At 44.4% G+C, this 9,596-nt stretch overlaps 1 pseudogene; it reads left to right on the top strand.

The window, feature by feature from the left end:
- The first annotated feature begins 8,908 nt into the window (after positions 1–8,908).
- On the top strand, positions 8,909–9,302 carry LOC146831371 (large ribosomal subunit protein eL30 pseudogene; annotated as a pseudogene).
- The last annotated feature ends 294 nt before the right edge of the window (positions 9,303–9,596 follow it).

The following is a 9,596-nucleotide window of genomic DNA, read 5'->3' as shown; positions in this document are numbered from 1 at the left end:
ACTTTTATTATAAACTGTATATGCTTGAGCTCCAGCACTATGTGCGGGGAGCAGGGCGGCCGGTCGCACATTGCATTTTTAGATAGATGGTCGGAGAGTAGATATTTCCACTGCCCAGGATATTTCTCTCTCTCTCTGCAACTAGAAGTCCAGGAGGTGGCAGTGCGCATGAAGGACGTGATTAATCAATCTCTCGCTCGCTCTCCCTGCACTCTTCCTTCAGCCATGCTCCCCCTCTTTCCGGCCTCCTCTTCCCTCCCCTCTGCAGGAGCACACACTTTAGCTCCTTCTTATCTCTTCCCCCTCCCCCTTTCGCCAGACACATTTCTTTGCTTCCCTCTCTAACCCTCCCTCCACCATCCTTCATTCTTTGTCTTTCCTCCCACATCTCTCTATCCCATCCCCTCCTTCTGTTGCTCTCTGTCTTATTTCCTCCCTCTTCCTTTATCTCTTCTTCCTCCCAGCACAGAAAACTCTTGTGACCCCCGTCCCTTCCATCGCACCCTCTCCCTCCAGTCGCCCCGATATCTATTGCCAGTTCCCACGCTCACATCATTCGCCTGTTTCTACCCGCCTTTTCTTCTCACAGTCTCCTCTTTCTGTCTCCATCTTTTACGAACAGCCGCCTCCCTCCCTGCCCTCTTCATGCAGCCTGCCTCTTCCTCCCCCGCCATGATAAACTGTTGTTTTCCATGATCTGCAGAGTAGCACCGCCCAGCCAGGGCCAGACTGGCCATAGCGGGCACCGGGAGTTTCCAGGGTTGGTCGCTAGTGCGGGGGCCGATTTTGGCCCTCTGGGGGTCCGTTTTTGTTACCGTGGGCTTGCAATATTGGCCCCCTGTAACAAAATCAGCCGAAACCAGCTCGAGCAAACAGCTCGGCTGCACCCCCCCTCCACCCCAAGGGGCCCCGGCCAAGCAGTTTGCCAGGGCCGGTTTCAGTGTCCAGTCCTGCCCTGTGCCCAGCCTAGCCTCTCACTCCGATCTTGTGTCTAGTTTCACTAGTGCAAAGTGTGTCTGTGCATCTCTCTCATCAAGCTTTAAGTGTGTTTTTTCACTGTGGCCAATGGCTATGGCTGTCCTGTTTCCAGAGCACAATTTTCACCATCGTATGTCCAGTTTGTATGTAAACTACTCCCTGTTGGTGCTGACTACCGAGCCGGTTAATCATTCCTATGTTCGTTCTATACTTTCCCCATCCCTTCTAGCTCTTCACTTCATCATGCTCTTGTCTCTTATTTTCTTACCCTTTGTTTCAACCTTTTTTCAGTTTTGTCTTCAGTCTTCTCCCGTCCTTTCCTTGTTTTGCATTTTCTCTTCATACCCATTTCTTCTTTTGTTGGTCCATTTTTCTTTTTTTTCCTTCTGTTTTCCTTCCACTCTTTCTCTTGTTCATAAACAAATACAACGCTCTCATTAATTACATTTGCTTAGCTATTCGTACACAAACATGTCTAGGCGCTGGAGCTGGTACTGCTAGGAAGAATTCATGCATGTCCTAAGAAAAAATAGTTTTAGACTAGGTTTAGGTTTAAAATGAGCATGTTGGTTGCCTGTTATTCACATTTTATAGGATCTCGTAATCCCTCCTTTCATTCGTTCTCTTCTGGCCTCTGCACTGTTTCTCTCCTTCATGCTGCCCTCTTTGGTCAGTTAAACCTCCCCCCCCCCTCTATTTTCCGTCCAGCGGATCCCGCCATGGATGTGCTCAGGCTCTCTCCTCCATGCATCTGCAGTATGTCATTAGGAGACACGCCTCTGTGTTCCTTTTCCGCACTGCATCCCCGATTTGGTAGCGGGGTCTTTTAACTTCTTTCGGATTCAGAGCCTCAAACGTTTTGTTTTGGCTTTCTCTCTCCACCGATTCTTATTTTGTTGAGAATGCTATGGGCCTACTTCTTCTTTAATATACATGGTCTCAAAGCATACCACACATCACTTCTCCGGCACATGCCAGTAATGACGTGTATATTTTTAAGTAGAGCCTAGTGCAATTATTTTCTTGCAGGCATTATTGTTTTGCAGGCCGTCTCTACCCGTCCCTCCTACCCCACACACATTAAATGGTTCCTTACCTTCTGTAAACAAGCATTGGCATAGCCAATAGGTCTCGCTTTTAGGATCTTATAAGTATTTAGTTATGCAGCACAATATCCTTGGTGCAACAACATCAATTGTTGCATGGCTAAACACTGATAAGGTCCCAATAGCGAGACCTATTGGCTATGCCCATGCTAGTTTTTCGTTTGTTCTTGCAATGCTGGCAACTTGTTTTTGCCTATTCCAATGGTTGTTTGTTAAAGTTTTATTTTGAGGGGGCATAAATAATTGGAGGTTGAAGGTTGTGAACTAGTACCTGTATTATAACACTAGCAGTGGCCAGACGCTAGGGGAGAATCAACAGATGGCAGATTCCGAGAGCAGGCTGAGGTGGTGTTGAGTGATGTTGAGGTGGTAGTGGTGGTGGTGACTGGTGCTGAGACGATGCTGAGGTGATGCTGAATGAAACTTGCTGAGTGATGATGATGTGGTGGTGTACTACTGCAATCGCGATGCTGAGTGATACTGATGTGGTGTTGAGTGATGTTGTGGTGGTGCTGAGTGATGCTGTGGTGGCGCTGAGTGATGCTGTGGTGACGCTGAGTGATATTGTTGTGGCCCTGAGTGATGCTGTGGTGGTGCTGAGTGATGCTGTGGTGGTGCTGAGTGATGCTGTTGTGGTGTTGAGTGATGCTGCGTTGGACCTGAGTGATGCTGTGGTGTCGCTGAGTGATGCTGTGGTGGTGCTGAGTGATGCTGTGGTGGCGTGAGTGTTGCTGTGGTTGTGCTGGGTGATGCTGTGGTGGTGCAGAGTGATGCTGTGGTGATGCTTTCATGGCTGTCTGTACAACGTACTTGTTTTCAGGTCCCGTTACCCCCATCAATATGCTATCGATGTATTTCCATGCAATGACACATAACTAGGATGTGACACGCGTGCCACGTGATGTTTACGTCGTTGCTGAGGGTCATTCATCTAATGAGAACTAGTCTCTACCTTCTTGGTGGTTTCTGTTGTGTTGGGTCCGGGTGCAGTGACTACTCCAACGTTGGGGAGTACTGCGGAGATCATCACACTTAGGAGAAGTAAGGGGCGCAAGGAGGTTGGGGACATTTTGCCTGGTAATTGCGGCAGCCGCGTGAGGTGTTCAATGGGTCTTTGCACGTACTCTCTACACCTTGCCAATGCTGACGGCACATTGTGTACGTTCATTTGCAGCGCGAGGTATATTTTACCTCAGTAATCAGCATACAAACAGCCATTGCGCAGCGTGAAGTGCATCGATTACCTTGCTTTATGTACACCAGACCACAGAATATAATTAGCAGCTACACTTTGATTTTTAAGGCAACGACCACTTGCCATATTGCGCCATTTAAGACACTATAAGGGTGAAAACTAAACCAAAGTCCAACAACAACAAGCAGCTCAGAAGTGAAAAAAAAGGCAAATGCAAACGAAGCCCGGCTGAGCTGTTTATCGCTGTTCACAGGGGCCGCCACGCTTGTATTCTAGTTGCCAATTAAAGCAGGTTATTCAGTGCGGAGTGATCCTCTGCCGGCAGGTACGGCCTTTTAAGGTGCGACAGCATGAAAACGCCTCACAAAAGTAAAGAATCAAAAAGTAATTTGATGCATAATTGATCACCTGTGTGTATGCATATGCACGTGTGATTTGAGGCGCGCCCAGGAACCTCTAGTCTCTCTCTAATAAGGTAATTCAAAATAACACAGGATTTTTTGGCCCGGGAAGGTTGGATAATGGCGCCTCTATGGCAAATCGACACCAAAGAAGAAATAAGGGGAAGCAAAATATTTCAAGCGCCAAATGATTTTAATGAGCTATTGAGATGAGGGCCTGCCGTTGTTCAAAAAAACTAAGCGTTTAGAACAAAACAATAAATTAGAAAACAAAAAGGCAAAACAAAATCGAGAATCAGCTCACAGTGCAGGAAGAAGGGGGAAGATTCGCCTTTGTCTCATCTCCCTCCGCAGCCTTATCTCAGAGCAGTTTGCATCTTAATATTCAAAAGTGGAGTTGGTGGGGAACCAACTGCGTGATGCGAAACCAGCTGCGTTCGAGTGGTGTGTGTGCACGCTTTGCTCTAAAAGGGCCGCGCTTCCGTGAAAGTGACGCGGCCGCGCGGCCGTGAAAGTGAAAGTGACCGCGTGCGATGCCTTAAGCCATAAGAAAAGATAGATGGTGCCAGATCGGATGCTGAAAGCTGGCGGCTGCGCATATGCTCGCGTGCGTAACCGCAAGCGCTAGGCCAGCAAAAGCGTGTGGCAGCACTTTTAAAAGCCACTTACTAAATGTCTCGCAGGGCAGCTCATTCGCTGGCTCAGGCGAGACCTAAAAAAAGTGTGTAGTAATTGTATAGCTCTTCAATTTCTGGCATCACAGGACCCAGAATAATGTGCTGCATGGCTAAACACTTATAAGGTCAAAAAGGCGAGACCTATTGGCTATGCCAATGCTTGTTATATGTGTTGTTAATAACCAAGAAGATGATTTCTTTGAGTATGTAGGTTGTTCATGTTTCGTCTCGAGGGAGAGTTGAGGCTGGGTATTAAACTCAAAAAGGGTCAGACTTTCTATGTTGCTCCCGTTTACGGGATGTTGTGTGCTGTGTTCTCCTATCACCCAAACAGTGTGGCACACTTTTCATAATGTCAAGCCAATTTTATGCAAAATGAATACTAGCACGAGCAAAAGTGTAACTCCGGTTTTAGAACTTTTTAAATTTAAAATACAATCTGCTGTGCTATATGGAGCAGAGATATGGGGTACATGGGCCAAGAATAGTTTTCAAAATCTGGACAACAAATTCATGCGTGCTTCTGTAAGGGTCCCTAATAGTACACCTCTTTTACCTCTCCAACTTGACCTGAACTTTAGGAGAACAGACCACCTAGCTATCCTAAGACCATTAATATTCTGGGTTAGGCTCTGGTCCACCCCGGAACTGATAGAATATAGAAATGGTCTACATGAATTGATGACTCTTGATTCCTTTAATTCCATCCAATGGCTAGTGCATATTAAAAAATGGTTTACACTCCTGGGCTTATATTCAATGTGGGAGACTCCCGACAAAATGTCCACCTCTTCCAAACTAATAGTTAAGCGAGCTTTTTGGATCCACATGAGCGGAAATTTAGTGGATGGAAGTAGTGTTGGCTCCGCAGTCCAGGTCTTTCTGTCATTTAAGGATGAGTTCCGTTTTGAACCATTCCTGGACGAGATAGAGCCACCCATTGCAAAAACCCTTTACTTAAAATTCAGATACGGGATACTTATGCTTAATTACAACACCGAAAGATGGGCACAAAAAAGACTGGGAGAATTGAATGTTAAAACGGGGTGTTGCCCTATGTGTTCCAACGTCTGTTCTGAGAATGAGGTTCACATGTTTTTTGTTTGTAGCGCCTACATGAATGCTAGAAAGAAATGGCTAAAACCAATGTGCAACCTCTTGGGAACTAGGTCCTGCGCAATAGCTTTTAGGATCATGAAAAGTAACTCAACCCAGGTTTGAAAGAATCAAGGGGTGCCCCTGAGATTGATTCCTAAATCAGGGTGCTATTAACATTTAGTTGTGCGATAATTTAGGAATATTATTTAAAAATGCAAAATACAGACACCTACAAAACGGACAGTGTGTGACAATATATCTCTGAGAACTTTTGAGAGTGTATCAAATACATTTTATTCATATCATGTTATATGTACATTTTATATATAGAGTTCAAATCTTATTCACACATTTCGGTCATTTTTAAACTCAAAACAGAAGATCAAACATTTATTTTTTACTCCTTATGTAATGAGTGGTAAATTTCAACATAACATGAGAATTCGCTGGGGGTCGCGTAACTAGTATTGTCACACACTGTCCGTTTTGTAGGTGTCTGTATTTTGCATTTTTAAATAATATTCCTAAATTATCGCACAACTAAATAAGTAACTCAACCCAGTACATTGTATTTAGCATAAGTAAATTCCTATACTCTGCCTACATAACCCGTAAGAAACAAGGACAGGTACTCTGAGTTGGAAAGGTGTATATGTTTACATAACTCTTACATTTTTAATATTTTTATATATTTTTAAAATTGAAATGAAATGAATTGTAAAAGCTATTCTTTCTCCATGTACCATTTTCTTAAATTGCTGCCATGTTTACAGCTTGATTTTCTATGTATGTATGTGACTTTTATGGCCAAATTGGCCGAAATAAAGTAATAATAATAATAATGTGATATGCTATAACCTTGAATCTTACCTTATGAATGATCATTACTTGTCTCTCATTGCCTGAATGCTATTGTAATTTTCTGTTTTTTGACATATATAGGTTTTCCAGCCCATGGACCTATATTGCATGATTTGCCACTGGTTTTGGATCTCCAATTTCTTATATTTTCTATTCATTCACTGAGTTCAGAATAGCGCAGAGGTTTTGAAGAATGCCTAAAGACCTCATGAGTAAGAACTGAAACATGTTGACCTCTGTTGATTCAAATTAACCCCGCCCTTTTGAATGTCTACCCATTGGGGACAAGAATATAATTTAATGTCCACGTGGAGTTAATTTCCACTGCTCTTCCTTACTGGTTCCCCACTGCAACTCTTCAAACTTGTCACCCACACCAATCCTCACAGGGTGTCCACAAGAGCTGCAGCCCACACTGATACTTTGCAGTATGATGGAACGTGCCACCCTTGGGTGCATGAAAATGTTCAACCTTCAGAGGAATGAATCCACATATATCAGACACTACAGACGTTGTGAGACATATAACATGGAGCAATCTTTGTGTTGTAATTGAATGTAGGAGTACATACTCCTCTGTTTCTCCACCTGGTTCCGTCTTTGTTAGTAAGTGGAAAGGGAATCCCACAGAATACTCACTAAAATACTTGGGCATCCCTGCTCTGTTAATGGGTGTGTTTTTTAAAGTAATAATATTGGAAAGTAATTAATGTTGCTCAAACATTCTTATGTTCATATGTATAATATATTTCTGAACTTTAAATAAATTTGAAAACACCTCAACATGATATATTTATAGTTAAGATTTTTCGTATTACAATACGCATTTCAGATATCGCCAACACGTTTTGTCAAAACACCATTACTGTTGCTGTTTGATAGATGGTAAAAACACATTAGTCCATGCATTTGCTGCTTGGCACCTATGTAGGGCTTTAAAAGGGTAAGTTATGGGAGAGAGAGCACATACTGATATGAGCTACGACTACATTTCCACAAATCCAACCTATCTGAAACACAAAGGAAAAAAGGTTTAAAAATGAATACTGTGTCTTCCTTACAGTTCACCCTATAAATGGGGCAAATGTACAATATTTTGGCATAGGCAGCGGTGCAAGCCTTCTAGCTGCACTGCCCTACATCAAAAGAAAAGGGCAGGAATGTACTGCATCTATAAGATATAGCACATTCCTGTTCTTTCTACCAGCGCCGGTGGTCAAACTGTAGCCCAGTGCCAACGCAGACACCCTTGCACCATAGTGCAAGGGTGTCTGTCTTGTTGGCATGATTGTATTTGTGCAGGAAGGGACACCTTCCAGCACAAAAGAAATCAAAAGAGGCGTTTTCCATGTTCTATGTGTGCTGCAGAATGCAGAATGCAGCATATGTGGAAAGAGGGAAAAAATAGGAGAAATGTAAACATTTACAATTCTCCTCATTACGCCTGTTTTGGGAAGGCGTTAGTTTTGACACTTCCCCAGATTTACCCTATGGGCCTAATTATGACCTTACAGCAGAGCGGTGGCGCAACAATACATACCACTGTGCCACTGCTTTTCTGAAGGTCACCGCCACCCGACCGCCAGATTACTATTTTTCAGTGTTCTGGCAGGCACCTCACTAGGCACTCCTCACTAGGCGTGTTCATGGCATGGACTTGAAAGTCCATTCCCTGAAGGAAATTATGTGCATGCATACAGTGATGCACATGTTATGCCCTTCCTGTGTGCATCCACATATGTTTGAGGCACAAGGGGGCCCTGTGGGGCACCCTTTGTTTCCTCTCTGTCAGCTTTTCATGGCAGTGGAATTACCATGAAAAGCCTGGCTGAGAGGAAACTCGTAATATGCTAGACAGGACCATGGCGATCCGCCAAGCATATTGAGGCCTCCGATTGCCGCTCCTTCACCAGAGAACGGTGGTTCCCTGGCTTAGCCGGCAGTCCTAGTGTGGTCTGACTGCCCGAGTTATACTTGGTTAGTTGGACCGCCGGTGTCTGGATACACGACCGCCACGCTGCTATGAGTCTGGCGGTCCAAGGACCGCAAGACTCGTAATCTGGCCCTGTGTTGCAAATCTAGGTCAGTGTCAAAAACCATGGGTGTTGCATGGGAACACCAACAGCAACACCCATGGAGTACCCCTTCCACGCAGAGTAAGGCATTGCCTTACTCCTTATTTACAAGGCCATGGAAAGCCACGCAGGGTGGCTTTGCATGGCCTTGTAAGAATGGGCCGGCACACTGCACCTCCGGAGCATCACAAAAGTGATGCTCCTCCGGTGTAAAAGTGCTGCAGGGGCATTGTAAATATGCCCCTATATGGCAAGTCTTTCCACAGAGACATAAGTTGGAAAGGCAAAAATGCTCACCAAACAACAAAACAGTTAAGCTATTAGGAACTTCCAGCCCCAATCCAGGTCAATTAAAAGATAAACATCCAATGAACAAGATTTGTCACAAATGGCTGCATAGTTGGAGCTCCGACTTCGGGACACCGTGGTAAAGGGCGAGGGTGTGGTAGGGTTTAGGGCGCCCATGGAGTTAGCTGGGGAAGCTTTAATCTATCTGGTTTTGTCTCTTGAGGCGCTAAAGCATCTCCCGGCGTCAGGATGGTGGCTGCCAAGAAGACGAAAAAGTCCCTTGAGTCTATGAATTCGAGACTCCAACTGGTAATGAAAAGTGGCACGTATGTGCTGGGATACAAACAAACGCTGAAAATGATTCACCAGGGGAAAGCCAAACTGGTTATCCTTGCCAACAACTGCCCTGCTCTGAGGAAGTCTGAGATCGAGTATTATGCCATGTTGGCAAAGACTGGTGTGCATCACTACAGTGGGAACAACATTGAACTGGGCACAGCTTGTGGAAAATACTACAGAATATGCACATTGGCAATCATTGATCCAGGTGATTCCGATATCATTAGAAGCATGCCAGAGCAGACTGGCGAGAAGTAAATCCTGTGCGACTTTTGTTCTAAATAAACTGGCTGCATATTTTGAAAGTTACTATTATAATAAAAATATTTAAATGGAGATAAGGTTATTGAGTAGGCACTTAAGTATGAATGAGTACAACAGGTTGAACAACGCTGTATCACGCGGTGCCTTGAAGCAGTTTTGTGCCACAGTTGCTGTAAGCATTTAATCTTTGGTTCAAGGTCTAGAGGATTTTAGATGGCAGTGACAAGTCGATGAGCCTGTGTGGAAGCAGAGTTCCAGCCAGAGTGCTGCTGTTTGAGCTTGGTTCGAATGCAGATGTATGTGGCTGAAAGAAA

This window comes from Triturus cristatus, chromosome 5_1 (assembly GCF_964204655.1).
Source record: "Triturus cristatus chromosome 5_1, aTriCri1.1, whole genome shotgun sequence".
Classification (NCBI taxonomy): Eukaryota; Metazoa; Chordata; class Amphibia; order Caudata; family Salamandridae; genus Triturus; species Triturus cristatus.
This window is presented reverse-complemented; position numbering and strand designations above follow the sequence as displayed.